Source organism: Aedes aegypti, chromosome 3, assembly GCF_002204515.2.
Source record: "Aedes aegypti strain LVP_AGWG chromosome 3, AaegL5.0 Primary Assembly, whole genome shotgun sequence".
NCBI lineage: Eukaryota > Metazoa > Arthropoda > Insecta > Diptera > Culicidae > Aedes > Aedes aegypti.
The window spans coordinates 336683093-336704754 of NC_035109.1; the positions used below are offsets into that span (position 1 = coordinate 336683093).

Sequence of the window (21662 nt, forward strand, 5' to 3'; positions counted from 1 at the left end):
ATTACAATCGAGTGGAATGATTTACGAGCAGATTTACGATAAACTTCCGGGCAGTCAGTGGTGGCGGTCGGGATTTCGGGAAGTGTGATTTTTAGGGATCATAAACTTTGTTTCGTTACGTTTGGGTCGTTTGTCTGCCGCATTACCCCTCATCATCCACCAAGGGCCAGTAGGGTCGATAACATTGTGATTTTTACGGGAACATTTCCATATGTTACGGTTGCATTGTTTTCGTTTGTTCTTTGATGCAGGTCATTGCATGCGGTTTCCATTTAGGGAGACTTGAATTTTTCATTAAGTGCAATCAAATGGAATGGCCATTGATTGGATCGAACGATAGAGCTCAGGGCAGGTGCATTGGGTCTGTTGCGGTTCCCATGAAGGGATCGGGCAAGGATAGTTTAACGATCTGTTTGAGAATGTTTCTACGTACTAAAATGTGCATTTATAAACTTATATAGGAACCTGGATATTCACTAGCCTGGGAAACGATTATATAAAAAAAATAGATTCTCGCTCCAGTCCACTTTTTGGATTTCATTTAGATCCCATAACAACTGTGCAAAATTTCAGCTCGATCGGTGAAACTATATTTTAGCGACAGCCGTTCAAAGTTAGTATGGGATTTACTATGGAAAAACTTACTTTTGCAAAGAAAAATCGCCAGAGGTCGCCCATTGTCCTTTAAAAGACCGAAGACCGCAAAGCAATCCGATGCTTGTAAAAAAGGTTATTAAGCATAGGCTGTTTGGAAATTTTACCTCATTTTGTTATTATTGTGTTCAGAATTTTTTAGAGGTCAATGGGCGACCTCTGGCGATTTTTCTTTGCAAAAGTATTTTTTCCCATAGTAAATCCCGCTAAAATATAGTTTCTCCGATTGAGCTGAAATTTTGCACAGTTGTTATGAAGTAAATTAACATAATTCGTATTTTAGACAAGACACGTTTCACTCACAGTATTGCTAAAGCATTCAAGTGATTGAGATTCTCCTAACTACTTGTCAAATCTCTACTGAATATCGATACATAACACGATCGAACTAAACCAGTAACATAGTTCAAAAATCAGCGCAATAAAACAATTGAATTTGTTTTAAAAATTGGTTTAATATTGTAAAGTTGCACGAGCTAAAGAAAAATTTACGTAAGCTTGCAATAGAATTAAATATTTGTGAGGAGAGTAATACACCTTCTCCAGTTCGGAAAGATCCTAAACATTCAACTTAAAGTAGGGTGATTTAAAAATCTTTTTTCCTGTACACCGCATATTCGATTCTAGATCAAATTCTTAGTGTTCTCCTGCAATTAGAGCTCATTTGGATGAACACTGAGATTGCACAAGCTCTTCAAAGTTTGTATGAGAGTTGTTGCCTGTTCAGAAGATAAATGAGCACTGTTGAAAAATGCTCAGTGTGATATGAATCGATAACTAATCACTGAGACTGATTAATGTATCTAACAGCATTCGCGTAGCTCTAACCCTCAAGAGCTCATGGGAAAAGACTATTAGACCTATTGAACAGAATGTTTGCTTTTCCCATAGTAATTCTCATACATGTTTTGAAAGACAGTCTTAGTTTTCATCCGAATGACCTCTTATTTTGGGAGGACATTCAGAATTTGATCTAGAATCGAATGAGTGGTGTGTTTTGAACCACCCTAGAGAGTTTGAAATCTGCAATGCTCGACCATGAACAGACAAAGTTCCTTCATATTCTAAGTCGTAAAACGAAACTGTCTGCTGATGGCAGAGACTTTCAGTCAGCTTTAAGCAGGAATTACAGTAGGAAACTCTACAAAGATTTTGACAGGAAAAAGGTTGTGCTGTCGCATAAAGTTCATTTGATCCAGATTTCTGCATAATTTCTGGTAGATACTTCAAAAGTGAGTTTTGCATTTCCAGAACATTTTTTACGGAATCGTTTCTGGCAATTCCTAAACGACATTTCTGTACAATTCTTAAATATCGGAAGAAATTTGTAGGGAAAATCTATGGAGAAATTTTTGGTGCTCCGGAATATTTCAACAATATTCCGGTACGAATTCAAGAATGACGCCCAAGAGGAATAACTTGTAAATTTCCGGGGATTTTATAAAGGATGTGTAATTCATGCCGAATGTGATAGATGATTCAACTTTCAGAACGAATTTTGGAGGTTCAAATTACGACTCGCAACAAAAATCTCGAATAGAATTCACTAAATTTTATGAGATTTCCAGCATACCCTTCCTCAACGATTTTGTCTAGAACACTAGCATTTATTTGTGAAAGTATGATTTCCTTCTAATAGTCATTCAATTTATGACTCGTTTCATGCTTGTTTTGACTAAACTGGGGTATCATGGGAATGCAACTACATTTTATGCAAAGCGTCAAGGGTTATCACGAATCTAGATTAAGTTTGAAGTTCCAAAGAACTTGCTACAACAAAGTTAAAAAACTCATGAGTTTGGTTTTACAGTTAGCCCGTTTCCCAGCAAACCATAGCAAATGAAAAAAAAAGTTGAAATTTCTACCATTTGGGTTATTCCTGACGAATTGCTTTCATTTAAGCTCGATTGAGATCGTCTGGATGCCTAGTTTTTCAAAGGTCATTGGAGTTTTTGGAAATGTTCATCGTTTTGGGACCTCAAGTACTTTTCAATCATCTCTTACCTAATTTACCTTGTTTTTATACTGTCTACTACGGCCGTTATGTGAGAACTAAATTAGGCACTGACACCCGCTTTGGTCTTTGGTATGTATCAATTTTATTTTTCTTCTAAGTTGTCAAAATTAGGGTGCTAAACATGGTCGTGGGGAATTATTTGAAGGGTATTGGTCAACTAGGTGACAGATTTTGTGAATTAGTAATAAACAAGGTATTTTCACATAATTGGGAAATTTCGAACTTAAGGAATATTGTTAATTGCTATTTTGCAATAAAAGTATATAAGTGGCAAATACCTTTAAATTGATCTCGTTCGATCAGATCTATGCTTGTTTTCCAAAATGATATAGTTTGACACTCAAATTTGCCAGATAAAAAAAATTACATATTTTTTATTTATTTATTTATTGACTCTTCGTAACATAAGGCATTGCCTTTTAAATTGTTACAATGTGAAAAAGTAGTAGATTTTACATAATATTTACGTAACTCAACTACTAATGCTCTTTCTACAAAAATCTTTTTGCAATTTCTCATCGTAATAGGCTGTTTTTCATCACGCCGATCTGTCATGAAACGGCCTACTTTCCTGCACTGAACTATGGAGTGCGGGAATAGTCATTACCTAACTGAAACCAGTGCTGTAATGATTCATTACGCAACGCTTTCTCATTACGCAACTGTTTTGAGTTGCGCAATGAATCATTACCCAACAATTTTTCAGAAATTGTAAAATAAAGGTGAATGCATGCTGATATAATTTATGATACCCTCAAGTGGTCTTCTACGAAATTGCAAAAAATGTTGTACGTAACTCGTTGCAGAACTCGATTTTTACAGCACTCGTCGTAATTATCCTACTCGGCAAGCCTCGTAGGATAAATTTACGACTCGTGCTGTGAAAATCATCATTCTGCAACTTGTTCCGTAAACTACTATTACACATATACTGAAAATGTGATAATATCTCAATTTGAAAATAAATGGTCGATTCACAAGATTTAATATTATTTGGAAGATTGTTATAGTTCACGATGCCTCTTACAAAGAGTGACTGGCCGCAATAGAGGTAACTATGCCATGGTACGCGAAAACTTATTTTACGTGTGCATTTAAGAGGTGATAGTTTAGAAAATAAATTTGGAGCTTTTGTTTTGATTATTCTGAAAGGCCTCATGCATGACCCCAATTTATAGAACTTTACAAATAGACAACCAATCATTAAAGTATGAAGATATGAACCATGTGAGAATCTCGGTAAATCTCATAGTCTATCGAGAGAGCTATTTGAAGCATTTGAATGAATGAAGTCATCATATATAAAGTTAGGGAGCAAAAAACAAATTTTTTTCTGTTTTTAATATCTAAGTCTAATCTAAGTATATTTTAGATCATTGCAAATTTATATGCCCATCCCATTCAAGCAAACTTTTAAATACCACTCCTAAATTAGGGGGACATGGGGCAAGAAGGACACCCGGGGCAAGAGTGCCACCTCTAATTTCACGTAGTACAAATCAATTTTTTGATGTTTAACGCAGGATAAGTATAAATTGAGTACTAATTGAGGGTTGTGTAAATATTACAGTTAAAAATGTTTAGTACAAAAAATTAGAAAAATGTCTTTAACTCACCAACGCAAAATATGCGAAATATTATAAGAATGTAAGACTGGAAAACAAGGTTTGACTCCCAATAAATACAAAACATATTGATTTTTCCGCACAGTATTGATGATTTTCAATTGTTTAATATGACTGTGAGGATTTTTTTTCGAAAAAATCCTTTTGACATTAAATTTTACATATATAATAACAGTATGTCTTATGGGGCAAGAGGGACACCGCAATTTTCTCATATAAAATCAAATGCACTTTTATTTTTCTTGTTTAATATTGCATTCAATCAATGTTTCCTACTAAATAAAATCGAAATAAACCATCTTGGACATTCAAAATGGTTTCTGAAAATGTTTACTATTATTGTTACAGTCAAATAAGATGAAAACTAAATTAATTTCGTAAAATTACTTTTTAACTATAAGTCAACTTTTATCCCTCAGTTTTTATCTTTACTTACTCTAGAATTTATCCTTTAGGCGGGGAAATAATAATATACAAAATTTGTGGCATTTTACTCTGGTGGTCTTCTTGCCCCATACGAGTGGCACTCTTGCCCCGTGCTTCGTTTAAATACCTCATAAGAAGGGACATTTTCAAAAATCTCAAATCATCATGTGTTTCTTATATTTTTGAAATCTATCGATAACATCATTTAGAACAAGAGCTGAGCTTGCCCCTACACTGGAATAATCTTCAAAAATTGTGCTTATCAACCATAATTTGAACCTATATATCTTAAGGTGTTCTTCTTGCCCCCAGCCCCCCTACTAGCTTTATTTACAAACTCAACTTCAACCCCATCGATAGTCAAAGAAGGAGGATTTGTCGGAGTTTTAGATAAATTTATTTGCACTGGGATAATGTAACGAATGCGAAGTTTCTACAATCTGCAGCTTTAGATTGAGAGACTGTTGTTGCGTTTGGTGAGCTCGGCTTTAAGACTCTGAATCAGGGCGGGTAGTTACGTTTCAAACACCCGAATTCATCTTGGCAGTCCACAAAACAGGTACCAAGAAAATTTGATCCCTAATCTAATAATAGAATTAATAAGAGATTAATCGATTTCCCCGCAGCAATGTGATCTATAATACTCAAAACCCAAACACCCTAGTGGTAGCGTCACGTGATAAGACGAGGAAACTTGAACCACAAATCCTAACTGACCTTGAATGTCTTGTATTTTGTTTTAGCTATCGGTTCATTCCCCTACCTACGAGTGACGTCACTGTGTCTATTGTTTTACAACGGGTTTCTTAAATCTGGTCAAACCTGGTTTTCTGGATCGCTATGGTCGGCTGTTCGTGATATGGACAAGACATGTGCAGCGGCTCGCTTCTCGGAAGTATTCGACTGCTTTCCACACGTGTCGGTGCAGAACACTAACCGCACGTCAAAGAAGACTCGCACTGTGATGATTCGAGCGCTTGCGGTGTAATTCTGAGGCGGTGTGTGTCCGAAATTTCGTGTAACGACGATTACTCCGCATTCCAACCCATGAGGGCGCCACTATAACCGACGCTCGACTTTTCTAGGGTGGTGTCACCTACGTGTGCCGGTGGGGAGAGTTTCGTTCTCGTTCAATTGGGAAATGCCACCGTACACTGGTGCTAACTGGTTCTCTCTCCGAAATACACCCTGATCTTGTCTTCTAAATTCCTCGAAGGTTTTCCAGAAAGTCCGACACCAGATAACGGACACGGCAACTCTGGCTTCGCACCCTCGTTGAACGGTTGGCGATTACCTGTTCAACGTGTTCAGAATAGCGTTACTTATAATTTGCGTTCCAAATTCCCACCAACGCTTACCTGGCCAAACCACTATGCTAGGAAAAACTGCACTAGTCACTAATGCAAAGCGAAATTCACTTTCTTTATGAAAATTCTTTTCTAAAAAGGATTTAAACTAATTTTAACCCAATTTGCAGTTTATACACAATTCACTTATTGTATTCCTGATTATTTCTCACATCGCTAGGTCAATAGATTTTATAACTATTTATAAGGCTCACTTGAAGGTCTTTTCACGATGACGGTGTCCACAAAAGTAATTTGCAAACCTCGGTTTAGATCACGCTATTGCTGATCTTTCAATCGCTTCAAGCAATACACAATTGTATCGACGCTGTGGAAAAGAAATTAGCATCTCATTTATCCTGCTTCTTATTTGAGGCTATCTCCTTTACTAAAACATCTCGAATCGAGACGGGGTGTCTTTGAGTTGTTTGTCATTTTTAGCCTATCTTTTCCCCAAAATTTATGATTTCTGCAAAGTGTGCATGCGTAAATGAGATCGGCGGGTGGAACTCACAGCAATATTTTTTCTCGCGCGCAAAACAGTTCCTCTTTTCACTTAGAGATGGCGCACTCAGCATTTTAAAGTAAATGAAGCTTCATTCGCTCTTTAAGCTTCACTACTAAAGGTAGGTTTACAACGGGTTTTACAATATGAAGATAATATAACAAATACAGCTTCTGACAGATAATTTCTATTTAGACACGCTAAATCTGAATGTAGTACTTAATTTATATATACAACACTATCTAAGGCTTCAGCGAAATCAATCAGCAGCAACACAATTAAACCGCTCTTATTTACTGTCTGTGCAATATCGTCCTGTACCCTCGTCAGTGCAGTTTCAGTTCTATGACGTTCATTGTTTCAATAAAATCTGATATTTGGAACTTTATCAGCCTTTCAAAAACTTCTGAAATGGTTCTAAGCAAACTTATTGGTCTGGGAGGAATAACCTTCGCGTGTTTCCAAAAAGCAGGATTTTTTTTTCTGAAAAAAATAAACTATTGAAAAGATGCTCGAAAATGGGAATAGCATAAGAGGCAATGATGTTGATACGTTATTCCACAATTGTTTCGACGGTAGATTCAAGTTCAGTTTTCTGCTGTCATAATCGCATTTGGCTTTGGATATGACACCGTTGACACAGGTTTTTAGAAGATTGTAATCTGTTCTATGCTGAATAGTTCTTGTTTCTTGTCCAAATACGATACGCTAGATCACTATCTACCATGGCCTTTTCAATATCTTAGCAGATTTTTCTTGAACTTCTATTGAAAAAAAAAGTTCATGCAACTCTGTGGAACGAGGGTTGTGCACTTAGTAAAATATCAGAGTCGTCAATTTGCAGAAAACTATTCCATTCAAAATAACTTGAATCAGAGTGAAGTGAATTGGTGTCATAATTATAATAATCTCTACACCAGTAAACGATAGAAGTCCAACGATGCGAATATAAGATCATGTTTTAAAATACCTGGCATAAAAATCTGGTAAAACCTTCAATAATGAACTACCGAAATTGGAAAAAAGTAGGTTCATGATTTACCACAGTACGACATGTTGGCAAAAATATCGTTCAAGCGCACAGCTCTACGCGTATGCTTTCGGGGATCTGTATTAAAATCACCAATGAGAAAAGTAGATGAGTACCCAGTCAAAATTTTGGTTCTTATAACTTTTGATATACATCAATTCAATTCAATCGTATATAATGCACGAAATAGATATATACCTACCAAAGTGGAGGCTATATGCGTACTTAGCACGACTTTTTCAAACTTTCTGTGATCAGAAATACGATGCCACAAAATTTGGATGAAAATAAAAACAAAATGTCCAGCAAGCCTCGAACGCGGGACTTCTGGATTAGGAGTTGGACGCCTTACCACTGTACCATGAAGGGATACATGCTTTGCAAGTGGTTATTTGCCAATATTAATGCATGTTTCATGTACAGCAACACTTTGAGGCCTATCGTCAGCAGATACCAAGTTTGGGTGGCAATTTTTTCTAAGTTATTGCGATTTCATATGATCCTTTCTGGATTGATATATGATCTGTCAGTTTATACAACTTAACGCGATTCTATGTTGCACTATTTACGACATGTTTTGCTGTCAACAAAGATTGTCGTTTATGAATCGTATTGGGGATTTATATACAACTAGTATTGACATTGATGACGCTTAATTTTACATCTTGTGCGATTCTGATTTTTGACGTACAAATATGTGATTTTGGATGCACATTCTTATACGATACGTGGTTCACTGGGTAGCGAAGTGAGTATAGTCTGTTATGTGTTTTTCAGAATATCAGTACAATTAACATCTGGTGGATTACAGTAGACAGGAAAAAGTAGACAATGATCACCAACTACATCTTCCAATACAAAGAATTCTGTTTTTTTTTTTTTTTTGAAGGTCTTTGAGAATCACTGACAGAAGACTTGCACACTCAGGGTGTCCATCCATCCGGGAAATCCGGGAAAAGCGGGAAAAAGCGGGAATTCCATTTGGCCGGGAAAAATACGAGAAATACCCGGGAAATTGTAGAACACACCGGGAAAAATATTTGTTCCATGGATAAAACAGAAAAGTTTTGACACAAGATACAAGGTACACGACTGTTTGACAGCTCAAACTTCGCATTATGAATAACTTTTGGTAAGATGCTAAAAGAATAGTTAACGATTTCTAGTATTCCTGACATTCAAAAATCGTTGGTTCCGTGTTGAGATTTTTGGTATTTTTTTCTAGCAAATGATATCGATTTCTTGTGAGATGTTTTAAAGATTTCTGGCGGCATATTGAGCAAATTCAAAGCAGATCTTATGAAACATTAATGATATTAAAAAATCATAAAGGGCACTTGAGGATTCCTGACAAGGTTCTAGGCTTGATAGATTTCTATTAAGACTCATGGCAAATTCTTGATGAGATTATTTCAGTAATCATAATGGGAATCCAGACGATAATTGACCAGGCAATTGAAAGTGCTTTGGGAAACCACCTAAAAGTTAAGTAGTGGATAACTAATGAAACTTCAAATAGGTTTTATATAAGAATCTTGGCGGATTTTTTTTATTTCTTAGCAGATTCTAAGCGGTTGGTAGCAAGGTAATCTACAAAGATGGTCGATCTTTTTTCTTGGGAGATCTAGGTGATTTTCTGCTAAACGTCTTTTTATGATTATTTTTTTCTGTATGGTGGATTTTTGCAGATTCTTATTCACGATTACGGCATGGTTAAGTATTCTTGAGTAGATGGATTGCTTCAAAGGTGCTGTTATGGATTTATGTCATTTTTTAATAAGCTTCATAAAGGAACAACGATTTACTGTTGCTCAATTGATATGAGCGAATTTGAATTGAATTGAATTATTTTTTATTGAAGGGATTTTCTGCCGTAGGCAGGTTCATCCTCAATTGATATGAGCTCTTTCTCGTCATCGATTCTCTTTTTCGTTAATAACTTCGTTAATAAAATCTTAAATATTTCTTGTTCATGAAACTAGATAAAGTTATTATTTTTCCTACAGCACAAAAACATGTTACAAAAAGTAAATCAATTTTCTGCAATAATGCAAAGATGCACGATGAAGGAAGAAAAATCGATGAATACAGATAAGCCCTTATGAAAAATCTATGTCGAAATGTTCTTTGGCGAGATATCGTTTCAGCTACTTCCTTCCTAGATTATGATTTTTTTCTAGGGTTATGGGCCATGTATAACGTATAATTTGTAAGGCCTTCCTAGAAAAGATTGGATTGGCTATTGAACTTTTCTCTTTTGTAGAACTATAGTCAACATTTAGATATTCTCCATAGTTTTAAGCACCCGACTGAAAATAAATACTGGAAGGTTATTTTTACCATGCCAAATATTGTTTTTCACCGGATCCAAAGTTTTTATGTTATTATTCACCAAGAATTTCAATTGATTTATCTAAAAGAAAATCGACGACCTAGTCTGAAAATAATTTAGACCATAGTTCTTAGTTCTTAATTGCTGATAATATCTTTAGTGTTGATCTATTGGATTTTCCAATAGATCTTTACCACACGTCTGTCCGAAAATCTTTCGGAATTTAAACCAATAATCTTAGGCGTAGATTTCATTAAAATAATTCATAAATATCTTAGAACAAGCCCTCCGAATTTGAACGAAGCTCTCTAGTGATTAGATTTCATTACCTATTGAATCCTCTACTCTATTTAATCTTATATGTAACTGTCAATACCATTGCAATATTTTCCAATATTTGAAAATCTATATGTAAAAAATGAAATGATGTTCTAATGTGATCAAAAAGTATAAAGATTTTTAACGGCGAAAAAAATCTTTGAATTTGAAAACGAATATTTTGAATTTCAAATCGAATATCAGCTCTTACTGACAAAGGTAAAAATTGGTGGAAAATTTCAAGTTGAAGGATCTTGATGTAGACCGGCTTAAAAAATTTAGGCATCCGGAAAAAATCCGGGAATTGGAAAACTGATTTTGAATGGACACCCTGGACACTACACGACAAGAGAGATTACTTCGGATGAAAACACATAAACCACCTCCGTGTCTGTTACGATCATCTGTAATAAGCTTTAATCCATTTAAACAAATCATTCGATGGCTAATAGTATCACTCAACCATGTTTCGGTAAAGCAAACAACGTCAAGCTTACTGTTTTCGATAGACATTTTCAGTTCCTCAAACTTGCATACTCTGTACGTTTATGTGACAAATATTAAGCTAGCTATCGACAAGAGAAGAGTTCAGTATTGTTTTTTCATAGGGGCCTATCTGCATTCATCGATTTAGTTTCATCGTTGCTCTCTTTGCGTTATTGCAAAAAAATGGTTCTCTTTTCGCAACATTTTTTCATGCTGTTAAATGAAAAATCACTATATCTTGCTACATTCAAAAGAATTATTACAGATTTATCTAATTTAGCGAAATTTTTAGCGAAAGAGAGAATCGATGAATAGGAATCGCTGATGTCAGTTAGGATCTTATGCAGTAATCGAGTATTGAGATATTATTCAAGCATTGTTAACGTCAGTGGGAAGACTATCCATAACTGTATTTGACGACCACCACATTTGAAGTAGGAGACGATGTATTGATAATGATAACAGTAAAAGAGTACACAAATTTAAAGCTAATCATAGTTCGAATATCGTTTGCATATTAATTTAAAGCCAAATCAAATTAGCTACGGCGATTGCCTCTTCAGCGAGAGAGAAAAAAAAAACTTTCGGGATGGTTCCACGGATTACCCTTGAAGAACCGAAAAAATACTTAAGGCCCAAAGATGGTCCCATCATCTAATTTTGTTGTAATCTTTGCAGATCCGTGCAAAATGGAGCTATGCAATTGGCGCTATTTCAAAAAGCTTATATTTTCAAGAGGATCTTCTATACCTGTAATCTTGTGGACAAGGTTTTTGCTACCTTTATCGAACATTATAATAAACTCACATGCTTGCTCAAAAAACAGATGAGAGTGCTATCACCATTGATGTATCTGTTGATGCCCTCTAAAGAAAATATTTCGGTTGTTTATCTTATTTAAAGTGAATGGCTTTTAATGATTTCAAACAGGTTGTCGGGCTTAACTAAACATTGTTTCAAGATGCCTTCCGCGAATTGTGGGCAGTAATACTTAATGCTCATGAAATCATCTATAACAACTCTAATTTAGTTTTAAGAGGCTGTAGCCTGATGGAACACTTGAGTAGTGTATATCTTGGTTGACTTAGTACATGTAATCACCTAATTTTCTTTGTGTCTAGAGAATACGTATTAGCCATAAAACTCTGTTCTGACAGGATCTGTAACGATTTAAAGTAGTTGCATGTGTCAGATAAGGAATCATTGTCATGGGTCGATCCTTAGTCTACGTTAAACGGGTAGGATCTGTCATCAATTTTAGAATTTTTGAGAGCAGTTTCCCCGTCAACAAACTTGGAATAAATTGCGACCAAATTCCATAAATTCTTTCTCCTCATTGAAAGTTCAAGTTGACGCGATATTTCAGTGTGTATCATTGTGAAACCTTTGAACAAAAATAAGATTGTTAGATATGGCGATGATCTTAGTTCTGGAGGGTATGTACTATTTGCTATCGGTAAGTAGAATTTGAATCTGATGTCTAAATTTAGACCTTTCCCAAATGCAAGGAATGAATATGCCAATCGCATGCACTCACTCATTCGTTAAGCATGAAAAAACTCGGATTCTATTTCGAGCACCACCCGCAAGCAGGCCTATTTTAGCAACTCATACACCCGCACAAAATGGTGCTGCTTTGGCTAAGCATATAAAACACAACTTCCATTGCCGGATAATCCGATTTCCACCAGGCCGGAATCCTGCTGTGACACGAGATGAATTCCAACCATCTGAACACAGTCCAAAAATAGTTGTCACAGTTTTCTTTCACCCGTCCTTATCACCACTCACGCACACAGAGCCACGAGTTGGGATCCCACAGATTAGACATTTATTTCGATAGGACATTCAGCTTCTGGAAACATTTCCCCGGGGCCGTTAAAACTAACAGGCCCATTCATCAGTTTTCATACGGCAAAGTTAAACATATCAACTTGCTCTTTATCACACCCCAAACTGACGGACTGTCTGTCTGCCTTTCTGTTTGTCTGCCTTCCGGTGGTGCAACCGACTGAAGGAGGAGGATCCACTTTCCAAAACACCAACTTTTCAAACAACTTTTTAAACTGAACATCTGCTACTGCTGGCTGCTCGGTTGCTCTGTTGGCTGCCGGCCGCCCCAACCAAAGTCAATGTATCGACTTCATCTATGTAAATAGCTGCCTCCTCCCACACCACACTCGACGCTGACGCTGGGGAAAACCACTTTCCGAGAAGGATCGAACCCCGTCGAGGAAAGGTTCTTACCTTTCGTCATCATCATCGTCATCGTCGAAAAAACCTTTCCAACTCTTTACTACGTTGTTGCAGCTCGCAGCAGCTGGCGGTCGACCTTTCGGAGTTTGAACGGTTATAACCGGGACGTAAATTCTTGAAATTGTTTAATACGACCCAGTCCCACACCTGATCGCCTTTTTTCGCCTCCTTCTGAGTCGAAGGAGACTTGGGTCTATGAAGACGCCAACGCCACCACCATCGAGGGCCAAAAGATTGTGTTTACATTTGGCAAATGTAAATGTATGACAGACTCTTTTTTGTAACGAAACTCTGTGCTGCTGGCGGTTGGTACTGACGGAGAACAACTCCCGGACGAATCCCATCTCATGCTAATAAATTGTCTTGGCCCCGGGGCAAACTGCGGCAAATGGCGAACCTTTTGATGTGCGCTAATTAAGTTTCGAACAAAGGAATTCGGAGCCCCCTCAGGTCAGTGGGCGGGGATCTTCATTTCTTCCTGATAAATTATTAACCCCGACGCGTACGCGTTTTTCGGGAAAAGTTAAACTGTTTGTTAAACCATGAACATGTGTTTAGCATCGTCGTCGTCGTCGTGGTTTGTGAGTTCTCGTTTGAGTAAAAAGTTAAATCGTTTGACTGTCAGGAAACGGCAAGGCCGATGAACAACGTTTCGTGTAATGGGGGGAAACCTATTTATGCACACGAGTCGTGAACCGCATACCAATTTGCGGGGACGAGTTAATCATATAGGATATTTTGTCAGTGCTTTCAGCCCGAGAGCTGCAATTAGATTCTCCCTGCGCCGAAATGAACGGGGGCTTTACGAGCAGTCGAGATGGCGCAGTTGTGGCACCACATACATATATGGCACTCATCGTTTTACAAATGGGGTGTAATTATACATGTGTTTGGATCGTGTATGGTTGAGCTATGCTTATACATTCGTTTAGGAAGTGGTTATGTCAGTAACGTAATGTATACTATTGCAGTTGGATGTTGCACTAAATGGGTTAATTTATAAGGATCAAATTGAATAATATATTTGAATCTTAATATGATTCGTCTACAACAATCAATTTATAATTTTAGAATTTCGAAATTACTATTCAATTCTAGAACTTTTGGATTCTAACATTCATTCCAATCTTTGAATCCTATGACGAGCTTGGTATCATCACCTAGTCCAAATTGGTACAGCATACAAAATGGTTGACCTGGAAATTTGTTTGGAGATCAAAAGATTGTTCTAGAGAAAAAGTTCGTTACCTTTTAACGAGCATTCATAAAAAAACATTACAAAGTATTGAATTATATACATAGATATTTTAAAGCTATTCTTAATGCTAAATCTTAAACAAATTTCTGTATTAATTTCAACAGATGTTAAGATAGTTTTCGAAGTGTTTACTAAATAACTTTCTATTATTTCATCTAACTTCTCTTATCCTTTTTGAAATTGAAAATTTTATTCAGAAATCACTCCAGGAATTCGTCCAAGTAGTTTTTCAAATATTTATCTTGAAATTTCTTTATGAAATCTTCTTGGAGTATATTTATGGAATCTTCTAGAAATTGTACTATTATGTTTCTATCAAGAATATCTCCTCCAAGTATTTCTTTAAATATTTTTTTGAAATTCCGCCAGATATGCTGCAGATATTCGCTCAGAAACTCCTCCAGGAAATTTCTATCAATATTCCTCAAACAATTCTCCAGGGATTTCTATAGGAAATCCTTCACAGGTTTTTTCAGACATTCTTCCAGAAATTCCGCGATTGATTCCATAAATTTTTTTCAAGGCATTCCTCTGAATAATACTTCAGATGTTCTGTGTGGTTAGAGTCCGCGGCTACAAAGCAAAGCCATGCTGAAGGTGTCTGGGTTCGATTCCCGGTCGGTCCAGAATCTTTTTGTAATGTAACTTTCCTTGACTTCCCTGGGCATAGAGTATCGTCGTACTTACCACACGATATACAAATGCGAAAATGGTAACTTTGGCAAAGAAAGCTCTCAGTTAATAACTGTGGAAGTGTACATGAGAACACTAAGCTGAGAAGCAGGCTCTGTCCCAGTGAGGACGTTAATGCCAAGAAGAAGAAGATGTTCCACCAGGATTTCTCCTGGGATACCTTTATGTTTTTTTTTTCAAAAAATTCAATGATTGTTCAGAAATTCCCCAAGAAATTCTCACAAATATTCCCATACGAAATCCTCGAGGGATTTCTTCAAAACATCTTTTAAGAATTCATCCAGATATTGTTTCAGGAATATTTGCAGATATTACTCTGAGTATTTCTCTAATAATATTATCAGAAATTATTCCGGAAGTTTCTTCAAGTGTTCTTCAGACATATTTCCAAGGATTCAGCCTACTACTACAGAATGCCTCCATGTTATTCCTCCAGGAATTCATCAAAACGCGTTTATAAGGCTTCTTTCAGAAATTCACTCAGGAGTTTCTGTACGAAATTAATCAGAAAATCCTTCAGGGATTTCAGAAACTTCACAAGAAATTTACTCAGAAATCATTCCAGGCCTTCCTCCAGTCATTCCTCCAAACGTGTCTCTTGGGGTTCTCCCATAGATTCCTGTAGGCTTCGATCGGACTTTTCTTCAGCAATTTCTACAGGGATTCCTTCAGAATTTGCTCTAGAAAATCCTTTAGGAATATTTTAAAAAATCCACTTTTTTCCACAAATTACTTCAGGGATTTTTCTCAAAAATGTTCAAGGAAACGCTCAAGAATAGTTTTAAGAAACTCCTGTAGATATTCCTTCAGAAATTACGCCAGGGTTTCATCTAGAAACACCTTTAGTTTTCTTTTCAGAATAACCTCTGTCGGTAGCACAGATGAACGGTGGACGGTTACACTGAGAACCACTGGCAGGCCAAGGAAATCGCGGCCAAGTTGATCGCACTTTGGTATTTAGTCCTTTCTTCTCCAGCATTCGCAATAACTTCGTTTCACTTCCAGTCCACTTTATTACTCGAATTAATTCAAATGTTCACTTATACCTTAATTTTTATTTCATGCAAGCTACAATAAATTCACTTTTATTAGAGTTCACTTAAAATTTTCTAATTCACTGCATTTCAATTTTCCGTGTGGATGAACGTCGATGATGGCTCCATGTATCGTCGTAGAGGGATGCAAGAAGAGGATGATGACGTCTCTCGAGGCCTTTTATATACAAGGGATCGGAAGTCTGTTTTTCTCCATTTTGGCATTTCCAAAGGGGCTATTGTCATTAGCTGTCATCCTTGTCGGACTAATGTTCTCGCACGAGGGAATCGCCACACGTCGCAGTACACAGATGGAAGGAACAGACAAAGTTCTTTCGTGGTGCACGAACAACCTCCAAGGGTCTCCAAAAAATCTGCAGAAAAGGAATTTCTCAAGAAAATCCTTTAGAGATCGCTTCAGAAATGTGTATAACAACTTCCAGGAAAGCCTCCAGAAATGTCTTTTTTTTGGAGTCACTTCAGGGTTTCGTCCTGCAGTTCTTCTTGAGATTCCTACTAAATTTCCTCCATGAAACCCTCACGGAATTCTTCTACAAAATCTTTCAGAAATTCCTCCAGGGATATTTGCAGGGATTTCTTATTGTGTTCTTCCAGAAGTTCCAGAGAGATTGGAGGTATCTCTGAAGGAATTTCTAGAGGAACACCATAAGGAATCCCTGCAAATATCGCTGGAGGAAATATCTGGAAGAATTCCTGCAAAAATAACTTCAGGATATCCTCCAGGATTTACACTTGCAATTCATCTAGGTATTCCTGAAACAATTGCATGATACATTCCTACAGAAATTCATCTGGAAATGTTTTATGAGAAATTCCTTATGAAACCTTTGGAAGAATTCGGAAAAAAAAACCCTAGAGAAATTCGTGAATCCTCGAATAAATCAATTTAAAATAAAATTCATACGAAAATTTCTGAAAAATCGCTGGAGAATTTCCCAGAAGAATTCCTGGATGATTTTTTGAAGGAATTTTGGGCAAAAATTCTAGAAGGATCCCTGAAAGAATTCTTGGAAGTATCACTATAAGAATTCCATGAAGAATTTCTGGAGGAAATTTTGAAGAGAATGAATCTTGTAAGGAATGTCAAAGATTTCACGGAGGAATTTTGGGGGAAATACCTGAAAAAAATCTTTCCAAATATTCTGGAAGGAATCTCTGGGAGAAGTTCTGAAGTAATCTCTGGAAGGCTTCGAAATTCCTTGATGAATCTCCTAATGATTTCCTGGCGGTGTTATACCAGAAGGAATCTCATGGAAGGTTTGTTAAGATGTTTCTGGACAAAAACCTGGAACCATGAGCAAAATTTTGCAAATATTCGGTGGAACTCCTGTTGGATTCTTTGGAAAAATAGATTAAAGATTTCCTTGCTGAAACCATGACAAAAATAATGGAATCATTAAAAAATAGAAGGAATTCGTAGAGAAATACCTGAAGGATATATAAGAAATCATGAGAAATTACTGGAAAAATCTCTGAAGCAATTTCTTAACAAATCTTTTGGAGAATTTCGAAAGAAGTTCATTGAGGAATACCTGGAGAAATCTTTGCAAATATTTTGAGATGAGTCTCTGAAGAATTTCCACAAAATTCATAATACCACATCTGGGAAACTTTTGAAAGAACTCCAAGAGGAATCCATGAACCAACTCCTAAGAAAATTCCTTGAGGAATTTCTGAAATCACTATAAGAATTTCAGAGGGAATACCTGCAGGAATTCTTGGAGGAATATTTCGAAAAATTTGGATGTGAAAAGTGCTGGATTAATATGTTTTTGGAATCCTCCAGGAATTCCTTAAACCGTATCTGTAAGGCTATTTCCAGAGATTCATCTAGGAATTCTTTCAAAAATTTCTCCAGAAAGTCCTCCAGGGATATTTTATAATTTACACTTTTTCCAGAAAATACTGCAGGGATTTTTTCTAAAATTCCATTGAATACCTGTAGAAATTCTCTCAGATTTTTTACGTGGTTACTGTCTTGATTCACTTTGGCACTTTAAGTTTTTATCGACCGAACTGTGCGTAATCCAGCTCCTTTCACATGTTTTCAATAATAAAATACCGGTGTTTAATGATGAGCCACAACAATCGCTTGTCAAATTGTTCAAGCTTGTTCAAGAGCCAGTATTTGATAAAGATCTGTTTTTTTTTCTGCATTGCGTTCACGGAACAATCGAAAATATCCTCCATTCTGGTTGCATAATCACATTTGCACTATACGAGCAGAGATCACTCGAAATATGGTGAATGATGTTGGCTGTTGCGTCAAGCGGTCGTACGAACATAAATTGGTTTGACTAACTTGGAAGCGATTTCAACGTTGGTCAAACCGTCTGAGCATCTGTGGGCAGCACAAGACTACGGTGGTGCTATCTATGCATTTCATAGCGGCCGTTTTGTTTTTTTTTATTTGTAGGCCTTCTTGATGGAGAGGGATCCAATCATTGGGCGTTTTAAGTAGATGGTCAATAAATGATTATGAATTTTGGTTTTTGGTCGTTTTGAAAATCGGCATTATAACGGTAAGTTTTATGATTAAGTGGACAATGTTTGCATTGTTGGGAGATGCTATCGTATGGAATCAGAGCCAGATTTTTTTTCATAATTTGATCGTTGGCCCTTTAGAACTGTTTCGCGGGATTTGTCACTACTGTGAACTGAAAACTAGATTTTTTTAGTATTACTTACAAAGTAGTAGTATATATGTAATGGAAATATTGGAAGCAGGAACGCTGATTTTCCCATAAAGATCGAAAAAATTGTGGAATTTTGAAGACAGGGAAACAATCTGATGAAAACGATGATATCTGAAAGGCCAAAAGTCTATTTAACAGAAGCAGTGTTCGAAAAGGAAACCGATGTCCCTTCAATGCAAAATGTATCACAGAATAGCCGAAGGCAAAATATGTGATTAAATTTTTAACAAATGATGTGCAAATAAACACTAAACCAATGAATTATAAAGCACCATATTTTGAAAGAGCAGTCGAGGTTCCAAAAAAAGAAACAATTTATGATAAAAATGTTCCTGTGTTCAGCTGAGAATCGAACTATTATTTATCACTAGGAAAATCCAGTGTCAGTTGAATCCATTTTCAGCCTTTCATCTTTAAGCATTAAGTTATTTAAACATTGTGCAAATCACTTCGAAAGTTCGTGAAAAATTCATAGGAAAAATTCAGACTAGATGTCTACATTGTGACAACATTTTCCGTGCAAAAATCAGAACACAATTTTTGACCATGGGATACGCTAAGGTAGATAAAATTTTTACTTTAGTGACTTTTCGAATACTTTTACAAAGCGACGTAGGTAACTCTCAAACGGTTGTGAGAAAATCAATTAAGAAGAGTCACAACCTGTCTAACACAACTTTTTATATGAATTCCCTTTTATTAGTTCTTCTCCTTGTACATCGCTTAAACAGAGTACTTCGGAATCTATTTCCAAATTTGTTCATAATTGAAAGTTGGACAAAAATTTACATAAATCTGAGCCACTTTGTTTTAATAAACACCAATCTATATTTGTTTGTCTATAGGTTTCCGTTCGTAAATCAAAATATTATATGGAATTGTCGACAGTCGTGATGTGAAGGAATTAAGTAAGCTCTTCAAAATAAGCACAAACTGAGCGTGTATGTGGTCAGTTTCATGTTCAGAAAAGAATTGAATTTCTTCTTGTAAGAATCAGAAATCAAAAGGTCTTCAGATTTGAGCTGATATTTTGTCTTCCTAAATTTTATTGGAATTATTCCTTTAAATGTTGTTGATTGCTTCATTCATTTAAACTCTGGGATATATTCAAATAGAATCAAGTGTATGCACTTTAAAATTTTCGAAATTACAGTCTAAAGAAGTGCAATCCTAATATATCCCGTGTACAACAGAAGAATATTTTTTAAGTTCTAAATAGAATACTCCTGAATTTTCATCAAAGTCTTCATGAAAAAAAAATAGTTTATGTCTTCTAAAGCGAACCTAGTAATAAAATGGTCTTTGGATTAATCACATCTGCAGTAAATTTTTGAAGTATAGATTTTTGAATGATCTTTTGCATCACAGTCCTTCAAAAGTTTTATAACATGTAGCAATGGAAAATTTTCCTGAAACGTGTCATCTTGAACATTGGAAAAGTCAGCTAAACTTCATGCAAACATTAAAAGAATAATAAAGATAACATTAGCTCAAGTATCCATAAACCAATCAAGCCCAGGCACGAGCTTCCTCACGACTTCCCAAGAAAAACACCTTTTTGCATTCCCGTAAATTATCTTTTATCACTTTGTCCCGGGGAAAAAATAGCACATTTATCTCGAATCCATCGACCTAAACGATCCCAAACAAACCAATTTGTACTTTATTTTTTTTGCTCTCCCCCTATCCGACAGACCATCTGCAACTGTTGAGCTTGGTCGCATGTGCGTGTTCAGCAGATAAACGATTTCAAACATTTCCCGGGTCCCTGAGCAATTGTGATACCGATCGCATCGAACAGAGGGCAGCAATAAAGCCGGAGAAAGGACCCTAAACTAGTAAAAATGTAATTTTTATTGATGATGCACATTTCCAACGTATGTTGGGTACCGATGCCGATAATGATGATGATTCAGGGAAGGTTCCGATCCGTTTTGGGTGGCGAGGGTGTAGGGAACCCAAGGGTCGGCGGTACCTACTTACTCTCTCTATCACGCTCGACTGAGCTTTTCGGGCTTTGGGTCTTGGCGTCGATTGACTTTCCTGTTGACTGACTCCGGACGATGACAACGAGAGCAGGCAGCTCGGTTCGAGCTCTGTGTGAATTTCAGGTAAAGCGGTAGTTTGAGGATGATAGCATTGTGAGGTAGGGGGTTTCATGCGGTTTGATAGGCGGAGCAAATATTCAGTAAGGGCCTTCCTTAGCCGAGTGGTTAGAGTCCGCTGCTACAAAGCAAAGCCATGCTGAAGGTTTCTGGGTTCGATTCCCGGTCGGTCCAGGATCTTTTTGTAAAGGAAATTTTCTTAACTTCCCTGGGCATAGAGAGTATCATCGTATCTGCCACACGATATACGAATGCGAAAATGACAACTTAGGCAATGAAAGCTCTCAGTCAATTTCTTGGAAGTGCCCATAAGAACACTAAGCTTAGAATGAAGCTCTGTCGCTGTGGAGACGTCACGTCAGGAAGAATAAAAAGAAGATTAATCATGTAAAATTACGGTGAATGTTTTTCCATTCGAAATTTCTTATGCATTGAATCGACTTATTCAGATTTACAAGCTTCGTAAGCATTCATAAGCAGTTTATCAGTGTTTTAGGTCGATATACTGCTTATTGGTAACTTGGATTGAATGTGTCTATGAAACACATTTGTAAAGCAAGAGTTATTGGCCTACACATAACTAAATCCAAATTGCTCCGCGCCTCCCGATATGAAACCACCATGTCTTCGGAAGAAAGCGACTGCCTAGGATCGACCCCAAAGGCCCACACATTTGACTTGCTGCCTCGTCATCTTCTGTTTGAAGCGGGTCAACAACAGCTTTCTTATTCCCTGTCCGCTCCCCTCTCGACTTCTCTTCGTCCCATCCAGTCCAAGTCCCAACACACCCCCTACCGATGACGACAGCAACACGACGACCGAGACCGAGAGGGAACCGAGAGTCAGGGTCGGGCCAGGGT

General features: G+C 36.8%; 1 protein-coding gene across 4 annotated transcripts in view; it reads left to right on the forward strand.

Annotated features, from left to right (window-relative positions):
• LOC5571211 overlaps positions 1 to 21662 on the forward strand; it is a 579023-nt gene that overhangs the window by 529084 nt on the left and 28277 nt on the right. The window lies entirely within an intron of this gene.